The sequence below is a fragment of the Anolis carolinensis genome, chromosome 4 (genome assembly GCF_035594765.1).
Source record: "Anolis carolinensis isolate JA03-04 chromosome 4, rAnoCar3.1.pri, whole genome shotgun sequence".
NCBI lineage: Eukaryota > Metazoa > Chordata > Lepidosauria > Squamata > Dactyloidae > Anolis > Anolis carolinensis.
In genome coordinates, this window is record NC_085844.1 from 173,242,472 (window position 1) to 173,257,574 (window position 15,103).

The 15,103-nt window shown below is 41.5% G+C and overlaps 1 protein-coding gene across 13 annotated transcripts in view; it reads left to right on the forward strand.

Moving 5' to 3' along the window:
- The window catches only part of dab1 (DAB adaptor protein 1), an 861,244-nt gene that overhangs the window by 254,534 nt on the left and 591,607 nt on the right, over positions 1-15,103 (forward strand). For all 13 annotated transcript variants that reach the window (XM_062979600.1, XM_062979599.1, XM_062979591.1 and 10 more), the window contains exon 2: positions 7,564-7,729. The gene's annotated coding sequence lies outside the window, so the exon portion shown is untranslated. The remainder of the gene's footprint in view (positions 1-7,563; positions 7,730-15,103) is intronic.

Sequence of the window (15,103 nt, forward strand, 5' to 3'; positions counted from 1 at the left end):
ATATGGTGTGCTGAAGGCCTGACTTCCACTGTATTACATATGTGGTCTATAACAATTATGAACTGTACACACAAGAATGTCAAGCCTTGTCAGACTATGTGCTTTTATTTAGGTTGTTCAAACTCAGCTAGTTGTATGGCTGTGACACTGTATGATATTTCTACTTTTCAGTCTAATGGGAATAGTTTGGATTGTTTCTATCTGTCACAAGGAGCAAATGTCAACACAGTGAATTCCAAAAAGCAGCGTCTCAGTACAAGGAACATGATGCCAATTTGACAATTGGTATTAGATCTTCAAACACTGCTTCTGCAGGAGGTGGCACAGAAAATGTGAGCACTTGTATTTCCCTCTGCATCATTAAGATGTTTGCGTCTGCAGCCGTTTAGGTAATGCAACACAACAAAATGCCATGTGAAGACACTGTATAAATTTAATTTCTCCTTTTTGAATTCTGTGACTTAACAACAACCAATGTGCCATACTCTTGTTAATTCTTTATTTATTTAAATACTAGAGACAAATTTATCTGGTACTCAGATTAGCTCTGACTTAGACACCAAAGTTGATACAGCTTGGTGGATGTCACCTTGGCTCCTGCTTGTATAGTGTTGATGGATACTTTTCAGTTTCTGCAGCCTGAGGATGTAGACAGGATTCTTGGAAGGTGAGAGCCACCACATGTGCTCTAGACTCTGGCCCTTCCTGGCTTATAAAACAGGCCAGAGAGGGACTGGTGGAGTGGGACAGGGAAGTGATTCATGCTTCCATATATCAGGGCAGGGTCCCCGCAAGCTTCAAGGAGGCTGGGGTAAGAGAACTTCTTTAAAATCCTTCTCTATACCCCTATATATTGGAAAACTACAGACCAGTCTCCAATCTTCCATTTTTAGGCAAGATATTGGAGTTTGTGGTGGCTTCGCAACTCCAACGGTTCCTGGATAAAGCAGATTATCTAGATCTATTCCAGTCTGGTTTCAGGCCTAGTCATGGAATAGAGACAGTTTTGGTTGCCTTGGTAGATGACCTACCCAGAGAACTGGACAAGGGGAGTGTGTCCCTGTTGGTTCTCCTAGACCTTTCAGCAGCTTTTGATACCATTGACCATGGTATCCTTCTGAGTCACCTTTCTGGAATGGAGCTTGGAGGTATTGTTCTTCAGTGGCGCCGATCCTTCCTGGAGAGACGTTCTCAGAGGATGGTGCTGGGAGACTTCTGTTCAACTCCTTGGCCACTGGCTTGTGGAATTCCTCAGGGCTCTGTATTGTCTCCTGTCATGGAACCAAGTCCCAGGGCTGAATTTCCAAGCCCTGGACTTGGAGTCATAACATAAATAATTCCGGATGTCTCATGGAGCACCTGGCAGAAGAAGATAGAAGAGCCTGGGAACTTGGGGTTGAAAGTATAAACAATTATAATTGGTAGAACGTGTGGGAATAATAGTAATGTGATACAGGGGGTGGGATTTGGTGATGATATTTACGTGTGGTGTGACGTTACGACAGAGGTGATAAAAATGATTGTATGTAAACATTAGGTCATTCCCGACTTTTCCAAAGTCATGTATTCTTCAATAAAGATTGGATTTGAGAGCAGCTATCTTTGATCTGCGTTCAGACTGGTCCTTTGAAGTGAGCCTGACAGTCTCCCATGCTGTTCCCATGCATAAAACCACTGGGACGGGTCATCCGGAATGTTGGAGTGTAGTACCATACGCAGATGACACCCAGCGTTATCACTCCTTTTCACCTAAATAATAATAATAAAGCTTTGTTTATATCCCGCCCCTCTCCCTGAGGGGACGCGGGGTGGCTTATAACAAGGAAAAACAATATAAATAGTAGTGATTACACAAACAATCCAGAGAAATTAAATCAGAACAACAAATTAAAGGAACAAATCATGATGCACAGAGAAGAGTAAATCACAATAAACGTGTTAAATATAATTTAAATTTCCTCTCTTATTTAATTAATGCATCTCCCATTGGTCCTTTCTCCAGATGTGAACAGTTTTTCTATATATGTTCCTTATATTATCATTTTTGTTTTTTCTTGTTTCAAATGATCTTCAAATGGTGACAAGTCCATCATTTTTATATATTTTTTGCTCTGTCTTGGTGGTTGGTTAATAGTTGTGTCAAATTGTCCATACTCATTATATTGGCTATTTTCAATATCCATTCATCTATTTATGGAACTTTTTTATTCTCCAATTTCTTGAATAAATTATTCTAGCAGCTGTCACAAAATAGTTGGACAATATTGTCTTTATTTTTATCTAGCTCTGAATCCATCATGCCCAATAGGATGCATTCCGGTTTTAGTTGAATTCTTCTTTCCAGTATTTCCTGAAATCTTTCTTGTATTTTTTTCCAATATTTATTGTGGTAAAAGCTACCCACATGTGTTTCACGTTTCCAGTGTTTATCTTGCATGTTTTTATATTTTTTTTGCCAGCTTTTGAGGGGTTATATACTACTGGTACATAATTTTGTACCAGTTTTCTTTCAAGTCATATGTATATGTATACTTCAATGTATTATTCCATATTTTTTCCCACTCTTCCAGCTTTATTGAATGTCCAAAGTTGTCTGCCTATTTAATTCCTTCCTAAAGATTGTTAGTGTAAGAGACAGCCTAATCTCCTTGGGGAGGGCATTCCAGAGATGAAGGAAAAGACCTTGGAGTCCTCGAAAAAGACCTTGAAGTTCTTGTGGACAACAAGTTAAACATGAGCCAACAATGTGATGCGGCAGCTAAAAAGGCCAACGGGATTCTGGCCTGCATCAATAGGGGTATAGCGTCTAGATTCAGGGAAGTCATGCTCCCCCTCTATTCTGCCTTGGTTAGATCACACCTGGAATACTGTGTCCAATTTTGGGCACCGCAGTTGAAGGAAGATGTTGACAAGCTGGAAAGCGTCCAGAGGAGGGCGACTAAAATGATTAAGGGTCTGGAGAACAAGCCCTATGAGGAGCGGCTTAAAGAGTTGGGCATGTTTAGCCTGCAAAAGAGAAGGCTGAGAGGAGATATGATAGCCATGTACAAATATGTGAGGGGAAGTCATAGGGAGGAGGGACCAAGCTTATTTTCTGCTGCCCTGCAGACTAGGACACGGAACAATGGCTTCAAACTACAGGAAAGGAGATTCCACCTGAACATCAGGAAGAACTTCCTCACTGTGAGAGCTGTTCGACAGTGGAACTCTCTCCCCCGGAGGCTCCTTCTTTGGAGGCTTTTAAGCAGAGGCTGGATGGCAACTGTAATGGACTAAATGAGGGCAAACAATTTGAAGCCTAATCTAGACAAGCCAGAGGTGCTCCTGGTCAGTCATAAGACATATGTGGAAATAGGGAGTCAGTTTGTGTTAGATGGGGCTCACACTTCTCTTGGAAACACAGATTCGCAGTTTGGGGGTACTACTGGATTTGGCTCTGAACCTGGAGACCTGTTGTAGTCCAGCCATTGATTGTGCCTGTCCTTGATCTCACTGGGCCTGTTAGGCAGCCTGATGCTGAAAGTGGGAATTCTGGGTTCTCTGAGCTCTCTGTCCCACATTCCAGACAGGTGGCTCCCTAGAGATGCAAGTTCAGGGGAGGAAGATGTAAGGGAGAAAGAGACAACTCCAGGTGGATGAGTTAATGAGCAATGGTTAGATAGAAGATTAATGTTTCAGCAACATAGGGTATCTCGTGAAGCACAGCGAAGGTCAACTTGGCTATTATCAAAGAAGCTCTTATCAGTCTTGGAAGGGCAAAGGCGTGTCTTTCTGTCTATATTAGATAGGCCAGCAGAGTATTCCCTCAGTCCAGAAAACATTGATTTTGGAACTAAGTCAAGTCTTCCAAGGGATTTTTAGTTCCAGGTTGCGTGGGAGGCAGGGCCAAGGCACGCTGGGCGGGGGGGCGGCGTCAGAGCTGGCCCCGCCTCCCACGTTACCCCCGCTCGCCCGTCTGGCCTTTTGTAGCAGGCCAGACTCAGCGGAGGTTCCTCCAGGCCGCAGTCGCGGCCTGGAGAAACCTCCGCTGAGTCTGGCCTGCTACAAAAGGCCAGACGGGCGAGCGGGGGTAGCGTGGGAGGCAGGGCCAGCTCTGACGCCGCTCCCCCCCCGCCCAGCGTGCCTTGGCCCTGCCTCCCACGCAACGTGGGAGGCGGGGCCAGGGCACGCTGGGCGGGGGAGCGGCGTCAGAGCTGGCCCCGCCTCCCACGCTACCCCCGCTCGCCCGTCTGGCCTTTTGTAGCAGGCCAGACTCAGCGGAGGTTCCTCCAGGCCGCAGTCGCGGCCTGGAGAAACCTCCGCTGAGTCTGGCCTGCTACAAAAGGCCAGACGGGCGAGCGGGGGTAGCGTGGGAGGCGGGGCCAGCTCTGACGCCGCTCCCCCCCCCCGCCCAGCGTGCCTTGGCCCCGCCTCCCACGCTGCGTTGGAGGCAGGGCCAAGGCACGCTGGGCGGGGGGGGAGCGGCGTCAGAGCTGGCCCCGCCTCCCACGCTACTCCCGCTCGCCCGTCTGGCCTTTTCTAGCAGGCCAGACGGGCCAGGGCGCACTGGGCGGGAGGCGGGGCACCGTCAGGGCGGTGCCCCACCTCCCGCCCAGCCTGACGGCGCCCCCCCGGGCCTGCGCCCGAGGCGGCGGCGTCAGGTGCCTCATTAGTGGGGCCGGCCCTGATCATATTTAACCTGTTTTTACCACATTGCAATATTGTTTTTAACTTTTGTATTGCGCTTTTTAAACTTGACTAAAGTGTGGGATTGTTAGCCACCTTGAGTGCCCAAAAAGAGAAAGGTGGGGTATAAATAACATTAATAAGAAGAAGACAAAGATGGATTTCCAAATTGATAAGTTAGCTGCCTCAAACATGAGGTCATGGTAAAGAGAGATTGAGATTTTGACATATACATACATCAGAATTTTTTATTTTAAAATCCTTCTTTTGAGAAGATAAAGAATAGAAAGTTGAAAGCCCTCATTTTCTTTCTTTGAATATAGAATGAGTTTCTAGTAGCTAGTTGAAGACTAAATTCTCTCTCACAGTGACCTATTTTGAAACAGCTTTTATGGATCCTTATCATAAAACAGACACTGAGATGTAATGCATGAAGGTACTGAAATACAGGAGATTCAAAATCACATCTTATTGTTCCAAATCAATACTGTTTCACTTATTGCTTCACATCAGGGTGATAGAGGTGGGATGCAAAAGAGATGCTTTCTTCTCTTCGCTCAGTCATTTTGTGTGTGTGTGTGTGTTATACTTTTGTCTACATGCTCAAGGTTCAAGTAGACTGAAATTCAATTTATTGAATTGTTAAGCAGTGCTTTAGTATGCCCTGAAAAAGCTAATGAGAAGGTTGTTACCCAATAATGAAACCATATTAAATATGAATAGAAATGGTTAGTTGTTCATTATTTCGCTTCTATCAGCAAGCTCTACTGGTATGTATTTTTTTTCCATCCAGGAATTATTCATTTTGTAGAAATATTTGTCAGATCTATGGTGTGTGGTGTACACTTTGGTGTATGGAAAAGCATTTTCTAAGTACCCTGACATATGAAAGAGGTGTTAAACCGAGTGTAGAAATGTTTCCCAAATTGCTCAAACTCAGTGAAAAGGTCTGTTTCAATGAGGTTTTTCTTTGTCTCTTGTGCAAGATCAAAATGCAGAAAATTACAAGCATTTTCCGCCATCAATTTCCTCAATTTTTTGCACAATGTCTCTGCACAAAAGAAGGCTGTTTCAATGTTTTGCTAAGCAAAGCAAGTTACATACAGCAATATCAGAAAGACAAAGATATTGATCAAAGAGATGCAAGCAAGGTATCCAATGTCCTCACAGCAAGATAGCAGTAATCATAATTCATGTAAAAATTGTACACAGAATTTGCATTTTGCAGATCTGCAATTTGCAAAGATGAATAGCAAAAGCCTCTTGCCATTTCACATAGGAAAGAGAGGAATTTTAATTTTAATTTCTCTCTTTCAAAAGAGGGCTAAATGATGATTTACATTCTTCATGTAGAAGAAAGCATATGCACATATGCATGTATGTGTGCATGGTTGTACTGGATGATCTAGAAATTCCTAGTGCGATGTTCCCAAAGGTATAAAAATAGTGGAGATTTTATTTGTGGTTTTTGGGGGTTTTTTTACTCCTATGGGTCCTGCATTCCTAAACCTAGTGAATGTGGAGGACTGGCTTTACTTGAGTACTACAAAGCCAGTTCAGGAGCAAGAACAAAAAGTAGCCAAGTTTGCAGTCTAAACGTCAGATGCCAAGGGTTCACTTACAATAATGTTCGAGAATTCAAGAGTACAAACTGTAATCAGAATTCCAAAGCCATGCCAAGTAGTCAAGGGTCAAAGTAAAATCCAAGCCCATGAGTCAAAGTCAGGAAGGTGGTCAAAGATTCATGACCTCATCATATGGATGAATTTCTCTGCTTCTCAGAGCTGCTGGCAGCATGGAGTCTGCCAGAGCCCATCAAATGACATGGGGCTACTTCCATTATTATTTTTTTTCCAGATCTTCCCTTATGTTGTTTTTTGTATATGCTTATAGCTCTTTAACCATATTTTATGTAGTTTTGAATGTGACCTAATAAATATAATTTTTTTAAAAATGATATAGGGCTACTCACAGCAGGGCTCCTTTGGGCTTCATGTTAGCAGCACACCAGCACTGCCAAGAAGCGGAGCCCAGAGGAGTTGGGTATATACCCAACTCCTCATACAAGAAGCCATAGAGGATACAGGAGGAAGCCGGGGATAGCATGGAAATGTCATGGAATGAGATCCCATGACCATCAACAATAAAGGACCGAAACCTTACACTGTCCTCTGGTTTCCTCCAGTTTTCCCCACTGTCCCCTCCTTCTCAACCTCCATGTTATGAGGTCCCCAGATTCCAGGGTTCAGGAAACAACAAGATCCAAGACAAGGTTATGGGAGTGGCAGAGTTCAAAACAGAATTGCAGGGACAAAGTTAGGGTCCAGAATTCTCAACCAGGGGTAACAGCAAAGGTTTAAGATTTTGACGTTATCTGATGCCAAATGCTCTTCCAGACCTTTATTCATCCAGAGCTCTCAGCTGCTGCTCATTTCATCAAACCTGTACAGATCATCACAAACATCTGTGATGCATTCCTCAGGGAGGAAGGTCAGCAGCAGCCAAGCCAGGCCAGGCAAACTGCTGGACATGACAATAAATCCACTCTATGTACTGTGGCAATAGGCCTATAAGGCTAAAACTATGTCTTTGCTTTTTTAACCTTCTAATATCCATGCACCCTGGTCAGAGCTGTCATTATTACCCAGTTACAATGATACTTTTGAATTACTTGGGGTTTTTTTCTGCATATGCTACAAGTTGTTTTTATTGCTACTGATTTTCCCATGCAGTCATATGTACTGGTGTGTTCCACCGACTCAAACAAATGTACTATTGCATATAAAATCTGACACCAACACAGAAATTGCTTCTTTCTTCTTCCAGTGTACAAAGACAATCACTACCCAGAAAATTTTTTATTTTAATATTTCTTTCTCTTTTATTGTTTGTTTGCAGAATTTACATATATCTGAAGACACCCTGAATGCAGATGCCATAAGACTTTCATTATCACTTTTTAACTGATGTTCTTCAAGAGGTTTGGTTTCTAGAATTTGGAAGAATTGTGAATGTTTGGTGATACCATATGCACTACTGTGACATCACATAGGAATTGCAGCAGGTATGTGATTTCATATGAATTATTTTGATTTTTCCATGTTTATTTACTTAATCTTAATCTTCTGATTTTTTTTTTCTGGTGAGACAAGCAATTATTAGGCTGCATTGAGATTCCTCCCAACAGGAGTAAGATAATGTAGGCCTATAACATTTCCACTTTTCTTCTATATGATTTTATCATCTTTGGCTCATTGAGAAGATTCAAATGCTTGTGTTTTGTATTTTATGCATTTTGACTGGTTGAGAAAAGTATCACTGTTTTGAGGGTTTTGATTTTTTGTTGAATTTTGATACATGGTGTTGTGAATGCGCCTTCAGAGACTGTGGATGATAGGGGTGGGATCAGGAGAGGAAGGAAAAACCCTCGCAAGGAGGGCTCGTTGGAGGATTTGTTTAGGAAAAAGGGTAAGGGAGACTGATGGGGAGTCTTCTGAGGAGGATTCATGTGGGGATCCTGAGGTGGAAATGGATGCTGGGGAACAGGTGTTAACGGAGGAATTGGGCACGGAGTGGGCACGGGCACCGGAGATGCTTGGGGACGAATCGAGGCCCATGGATACTGCTGATGCTGGGGAAGCTTGGGTGTCTTCAGAAGCAGATCCCACTTGGTCTGCTTGGAGGAGTGAGAGGGGGTCCACAGGTATGGATAGAGTTGGGTGTGGGCAGGATGATTGGGACTCTGATGAGGAATTAGGAACGCCTGACCCAAGGGCATTGGCTGTGTGGAGTTCTGATTCAGATTAAGAAGTTGAGACACCTGCTCTTTGGGCGTGGATAGTTTGGAAGCCCAGGGAGACCTGGATATATTGGGGTTGTTTGGCCATTATACCTTGCGTGTGGCAAGGTGTTGCTGGGTGCCATTGGGTTTCCTGTGTGTGTTACTGAAGACTGGACTGGGACTTTGCAACGGATGTAAATTTAATCTGAGTTATTCTGTAACGGAGGGCTGGAATTGTGTGGGTTTTCCTGGACTGCACTGTTATTACTATTTTGTATCAGCTGCTGTTCGCCCTCGTTGCTTTGGCTCTCTATGCCATTTTGTATTGTGACCTTCTTGGATGACTTCAACCTCTTGGACCTTGGACCTTGGACTGGAACTTGACTCGGCTTTGCTCTTCGCTCTCAATCCATGGCTTGGCGTCGCTCTCTATTCCGTGTCTGTCTGCTGTTGCTGACTACTACCTTCACTCCTGATACTGACGCTGTCTGCTTATCCCGACTTTGGACCGGCTTGACGACGTTCTCCTGCTCTGCTCCTTAAACTCCTGGCTTGGCGTTTGCTTCTGCAGCAGCTTGGCGCTGCTGGTTTATCCCGACTTCGGACCGGCTTGACGACGCTGTCCCGCTTTGCTCCTTTAACTCTTGGTTCGGTGTATGTTCCAGCAGCGGTTGCTGTGAGCTCGCCAGTGTCTCGCTGTTTCACTGGCTTTGCTGCTCTCAACTGGGAGTTCCCTAGCTCAGTTTGGGCGTTTGTTTGTTTTGAACCCTTTTTGTACTTTTGAGTTTTGGGAAAGGTTTGTGGGCTTCGATACTGCTTGCTTTAGATCATGCCTCCATTTTTCAGCCCATTGTGAACTTTTGGGTCAAGTTCTAGAACTTTAAGTTTAAGACGGATTATATCTCTGGCTAATCCGAATTATTTGCCAGTTCTTGTTCTACTTAATAACATTGAAAGTTAAGTGTTTTAAGTCTTTTTAGTTTGTTGAGCTATTTTTTGGACTGTTGCTTTAATAAACTCTATTTTGCTGTCTAATTGGCGTCTGACTTTTGACACATGGCCAGCACAGTTCCCCCAAATAAACTTCCTCCTTAGTTTTTTAATGAAATGGTCACACCTATGTTTTGTTTTCTAACCATTTGTTCCAAAGGATAAATGGGATAGTATCTTTAAAATATCACAAGTTATGAGTCTATCATATCTCAATAACCTTTTGTAACAATCCTGGACTTTAATGCAAACAAGGGGAAATCTCTGCTTGTTTGGAATGTCACAGAAATGTTTGATGCCCCCCCCCCCCAAAATGTTGATATTCCCAAAATGACTAAGAGGTTTGCAATAATTATTGACTGTATTTTTGCAAGTGCGCTCAGGACAAATCCTGATATTCACCAGTCTATTTAAAGATTTTTTTTTTTACCTTAACCTTTTTTTGGTCACACCACAAATAAGTAGAAAAGGACAAGCTGCATAACTATAGAATAATTCTCTAGCTAGTTTGATTTGGTCTTAAATGGCCATCCAATAGCAAATATTTTTAGGTCTCTGGAAAAATTGTGTGTTTAATGCCTTGTAAAACAAAGTTCAGTCCTTGGTGGAAGTTGCTGATATTCTTTCCGTACTGGTCACAGGGGAGAAAAGTAGCCCTTAGGCCACACTACAGCACACATGAATGACTAGTAAGCCGGTAATTAGAATGTAGAAGGTGTTATTTTGCCTCACATGCAAGAACTCTGGCTTGACCTTTGAAAACCCCACAATATTTTAGTTTTATATGTGCTGAACACCCAGGCTATAGTTGTATTTGGTTTTTAAAGAAGGATCACATTTTAGAGTGGTGGAATAACTGATCAGGAGTATATTTCAGACAAAGAGCAAATGGGCTTTTAATAACTGGTACCCTATGTGTACACTGCAACAGGACAGAAATCTTTCAGAAGAGTTTGGAGTGAGAGGGAACAGCCCTAAGGTTGGGGAGGTAGCAAAGAAATAGCCGCCTTAATATTGAGTAAGAAACACATATAAACACACATTACATACAACAAAAGATGAATTGTTAAAACTAGAAAGCCATGGAGCCATGTAATGAAGGAGGGAAAAGACATGAAGAATGTAATTGGAGACAAAGGTTGTCTAAATCAAAACAATTTATTTCTAGTACTGTTTGTGTGTGTACAGGTTTTTATCTTGTTCTTTCACTACATTTGTCCTCTTAGCTTAGAAAAGCACAGGAGGGGCATAGGTGGAGATTTCTATGCAGACAGAAAAGGCTGTGACCAGAGATTATTTGGTCCATTTAATTTAATTAGAGAGTGTTCTACCATGATTATTGATACCTTGCTGAGTACTTCTGCCACGAAGCTACAGAAGCCCTCTATTTCAGCCTAGAACTGTTTTATCTCCTTGTTTTTAACATGTGATGTATGTATTGATTGTATGACTGCTTTTCATGTTTGATTTTACAATGTGTAATTTGTCACTGTTTTTATTATTGTTGTGAGCCGCCCCGAGTCCCCTCGGGGAGATGGGGCGGGATAAAATAATAAATTTATTATTATTTTATTATTATTATTATTTACATTTAGCAGATTTAGTAATATTACACACATTTTATAATCCATGGTTTCATCCTAGAAAGTCCTGGGATTTGGGGGTTGTCTGTGGTACTCAGAATTCTCTATCATAGTACTGTAATTCACAGGCTTACTCTATGACTGTCTAACATAAAGTTCTAGTTACCTCAGCAAACTACACAACCTAGGATTCCATAGAATGGGGCAATGGCAGGTAATGTTCTGTCAAATTGTATTAACTGCACTCTTCATCTATATAGCCAATATTAAGAAAGGATCCTTATCAACATCTGATTTCAGAACCCATGTAAAATATTTGTCAGTTAAAAGAATGTGATTTCTATGGGAAGAAAATAAGATAATATAAAAGAAAATGATTAAATAGGTTTGCCACATATACAAAATATGAGAGCAGGCAGACAATAGTTGTGAGAGAAGATGGGAAAAATGAAAATTTTAGAAGAACAGAGCAAGAAACATGCCAAAAAATAATAAAATCCTAAAAGTGAAAGGGATCCCAAGTGCTTTGAAGACCAGCCACTTCTCAGAGCGGGAATCCACATCTGAAACACACCTGAGAAAGTGTCCTCTAATACAGTGGTTCTCAATCTGGGGTCCCCAGATGTTTTTGGCTTACAACTCCCTGAAATCCCAGCCAGTTTACCAGCTGTTAGGATTCCTGCGAGTTGAAAACATCTGGGGACCCCAGGTTGAGAACCACTGCTCTAAGGTCAATGTAAGATCCTTCAGTGGGGAAGAATCCATCACCTTCTAAGACAATCTCTTCCCTAATTGAACAGCTCTTACCATCAGGACGTTTCTGCTAATATTTATTCCAAATATCCTTTCTTGTAATGTGAGTCCGTTGTTTTTCTGGAGCTACAGAAAACAAACTTGTTTCATCTTCTCCATGTCAGCACTTTAGACATTTAAAGACCTACAAAATAGAAAACAGTGGATTAAATCCAAGTGTTAGCTCTTGCTAGAGCATTCCTATTGAATCAATGACATTTACATAAGTGTCGATAAAACTATTCAGCAATTGATTTTACGTTAGTTGGGATTAGCATCTAAATTTAGTTCAAAATACAATAAACCAACAAACAAGTCATGTAATGGTACAATTGCAGAAACATAGACACCTGTAACCCATCTGGATTTTTATGAATCTCCCATTATCCAAACAAAACACAGTGCATAGATTTCATTCAAAGTTGGTAGGAAAACATCTTTGTGTAAACAGCTCAAGCTGCTCTCTTATTGATTTTTTTTTTTGGGGGAGGGATAATCCCTAAAAAAAATGTGGATAAATGAGCTTAAAATTGCGTTACTCTTCCAGATTTGTATTTTGCCTCATATTTAAATGCCTAATTAGCATGGAGCAATTTGTTGTCCATGCATGGCAGGGTGTCAGATACTTTCATATTTTCATCTGAAATCTTCCATGTGAAGCGGCTAGTTTAGAAGTGAGATTTGAAAGGGGAAAATGTGATGGAGGTGTTTGTTGTAACCAGCCAGGAGTCAATCTGGATTCCTACTGCTTGTGCATAAATCATTATAGTGACCTGAGCCAAGAGCCTGATTGTAGTTAATACATGCCATTTAATCTTACATGTGTGGGACATCATGCAAACAGGGCACACTATCAAGATGCAATTTTAATTAATATTTGCTTTTTAGATAGTGCATGTGGAGCTTGGGGGAGAGAGGAGGGGGAGAATCCTGTAGTGAAAAACCTTCATAATTAAGGCAGTAACCCTGTACATTTATATGTGTGTGTGAGGCTTTCTACAATATGCTAGCTAATTCTGTAGAATTTATTAGCTGGGAGATATCTGAAAGAGGAAATGACAATTGCTTTTCATGAATTTTATCTCAGCTCTTTAAACCAGTGGTTTTAATATTTTTTATCTCTTCTATTTTAAAAATGCACTATACTCCAGCATATGCTAGGACCAAACAGTAAAAGACAAATGAAGAGAAATTTGAAAACGTTCTCCATTTTGACCTATACATAAAGCCTTTAAAATTTACTTAATGTTTTCTTCTTTAGGGAGCCCCCAATGGCATAGCAGATTAAACCCCTGAGCTGCTGAACTTGCTGACTGAAAGGTCGGGGGTTTGAATCCGGGGAATGGGGTGAGCTCCTGCTGTTTGCCCCAGCTTCTGCTAACCTAGCAGTTCAAAAACATGCAAATGTGAGTAGATCAATAGGTACTGCTCTGGCAGGAAGGTAACGGTGCTCCATGCAGTCATGCCAGCCACATGACCTTGGAGGTGTCTACAGACAACACTGACTCTTAGAAATGAAGATGAGCACCACCCTCCAGAGTTGGACACGACTTGACTTAATATGTATCTTGGATGCTATTGCAATGCAATTCCCATCACCATTCGGCAGTCAAGAATTTATTTGATTTGTTTATATCCCCCCTTTATCCTTCATACTTTTATCAAGTAGATTCAAGTATGAAGGATGAGTACTCCCAATATCAAGATAGTAGAAATTTACACTAGTATCCAACAAGCTGGTGTAATCAGTCTTAGGGAAAGCCAGCATGCTGGAGCATTTTATCCCAGAATTTGTATTCATATCTGTCCATGGAAACCATTGGGTGACCTTGGGAATGTCACACTCTCTCAGCCTCAGGGAAAGGCAAAGGCAAACCCTTCTTGAACAAATCCTGTTTTAAAAAAAAACTTGTGATATGTTTACCTTAGACAGTAGAAGATGGTAAAAGATTACACTAGTTAATTGCATCCTCCAATAAAGGTTGTGTAATCATTTTCAGTTTATGTATACTCTTGGAAAGAACCAGCTTGGTATCACAATGTACATGTTGGACTATGATTCTGGAGAACAGAGATGGAATATCTGCCAAGAAAATCCCATTGCTATAAGTGATAAATGATTTGAAGGCATATGGTAACAACAACAAAAAATACAGTGCTAGGAGAAAAGCATTCTTCTCTTTAAGGCAATATTTAAGGTGAATTGGACATCCAATTCACATATGTACAAGGTATTCTAGTGAGGGGTTAGGATTTCACCTTTGTTACCGTCCTTCATAGAATATAGGTATTGTTTGTGGTTAACCTGCCAAGTCAGACTTTACTCCATCTTCTTCTGACAGCTTGGAGAATTCCTGCTGCACTAACAGACTGTCTGTGAGCCTCTGCTGCTTTGGACTTTTCTGTTTGCAGCCACTGTAGTTGCTGTAATGAAACTGCAGCTACAGTCATTTGACTTCTTAGACTTTCATAATATCATGGTAGAAGATATGTGGCTCATGTTTCAGCCTGACTGAGCCCAGTCTCATCAGCTCAAGACATTTCAGGAAAAAATGAGCCCTGATATGGCCTAACAATTGCTGTGTGCAGTCTGACTTTCTCAGCCTTTATGTATTCTCATATGTCTTTTAACCAAGGCAAAATAGATCAAGGATTCAACTTCATTGCAAAAGAAGTTGCATAAATTATTTTTTTAATTTTCTAGTGAAGGAGCATATCTCAGGACTCTTCACATGTATCAGGGTAACTCATCATGACAACTCTTTCTAGAGCAGTGGTTCCCAACTTGTGGGCCACGAGACCTAAAATAAGGTCAGTGAGACATGCGGGGAAAATCAGCTCTAGATTATTAAATATAGTTTTCTGTGGGTGGGCTGATGGTGACTACTGGATGGTATATGTTCTGTATCAGAAACTACAGCTGATGTGGTCTATCCAATACAATGTTCTGAATCAGTACCCCAAATAACCAAACCGAATCTAAAGTTGACCAAAAACTGATTAGTAACCCTCTTGGTACTAATGTTGGAAAGTGGTCCCTGGTCAAACTGGTCCCTTGTCAAAGTGGTATGTATCTATTCTTTTCTATATACTGTTCAATTGCCAGATGGTGAAATAATCAAATTGTCTGTAGAAGTGCCTAGCAATGGCCAAGAGCTCACTGGAGCTCTCCAGCTAGCTGTTGCAGTGACAGATAAAACAAGACAACAAGTTGGCGTTGGACTACAATTCCTATCACAGAAAATAGTCCAGGATTATTTATTTATTTATTTATTTATTTATTTATTTATTT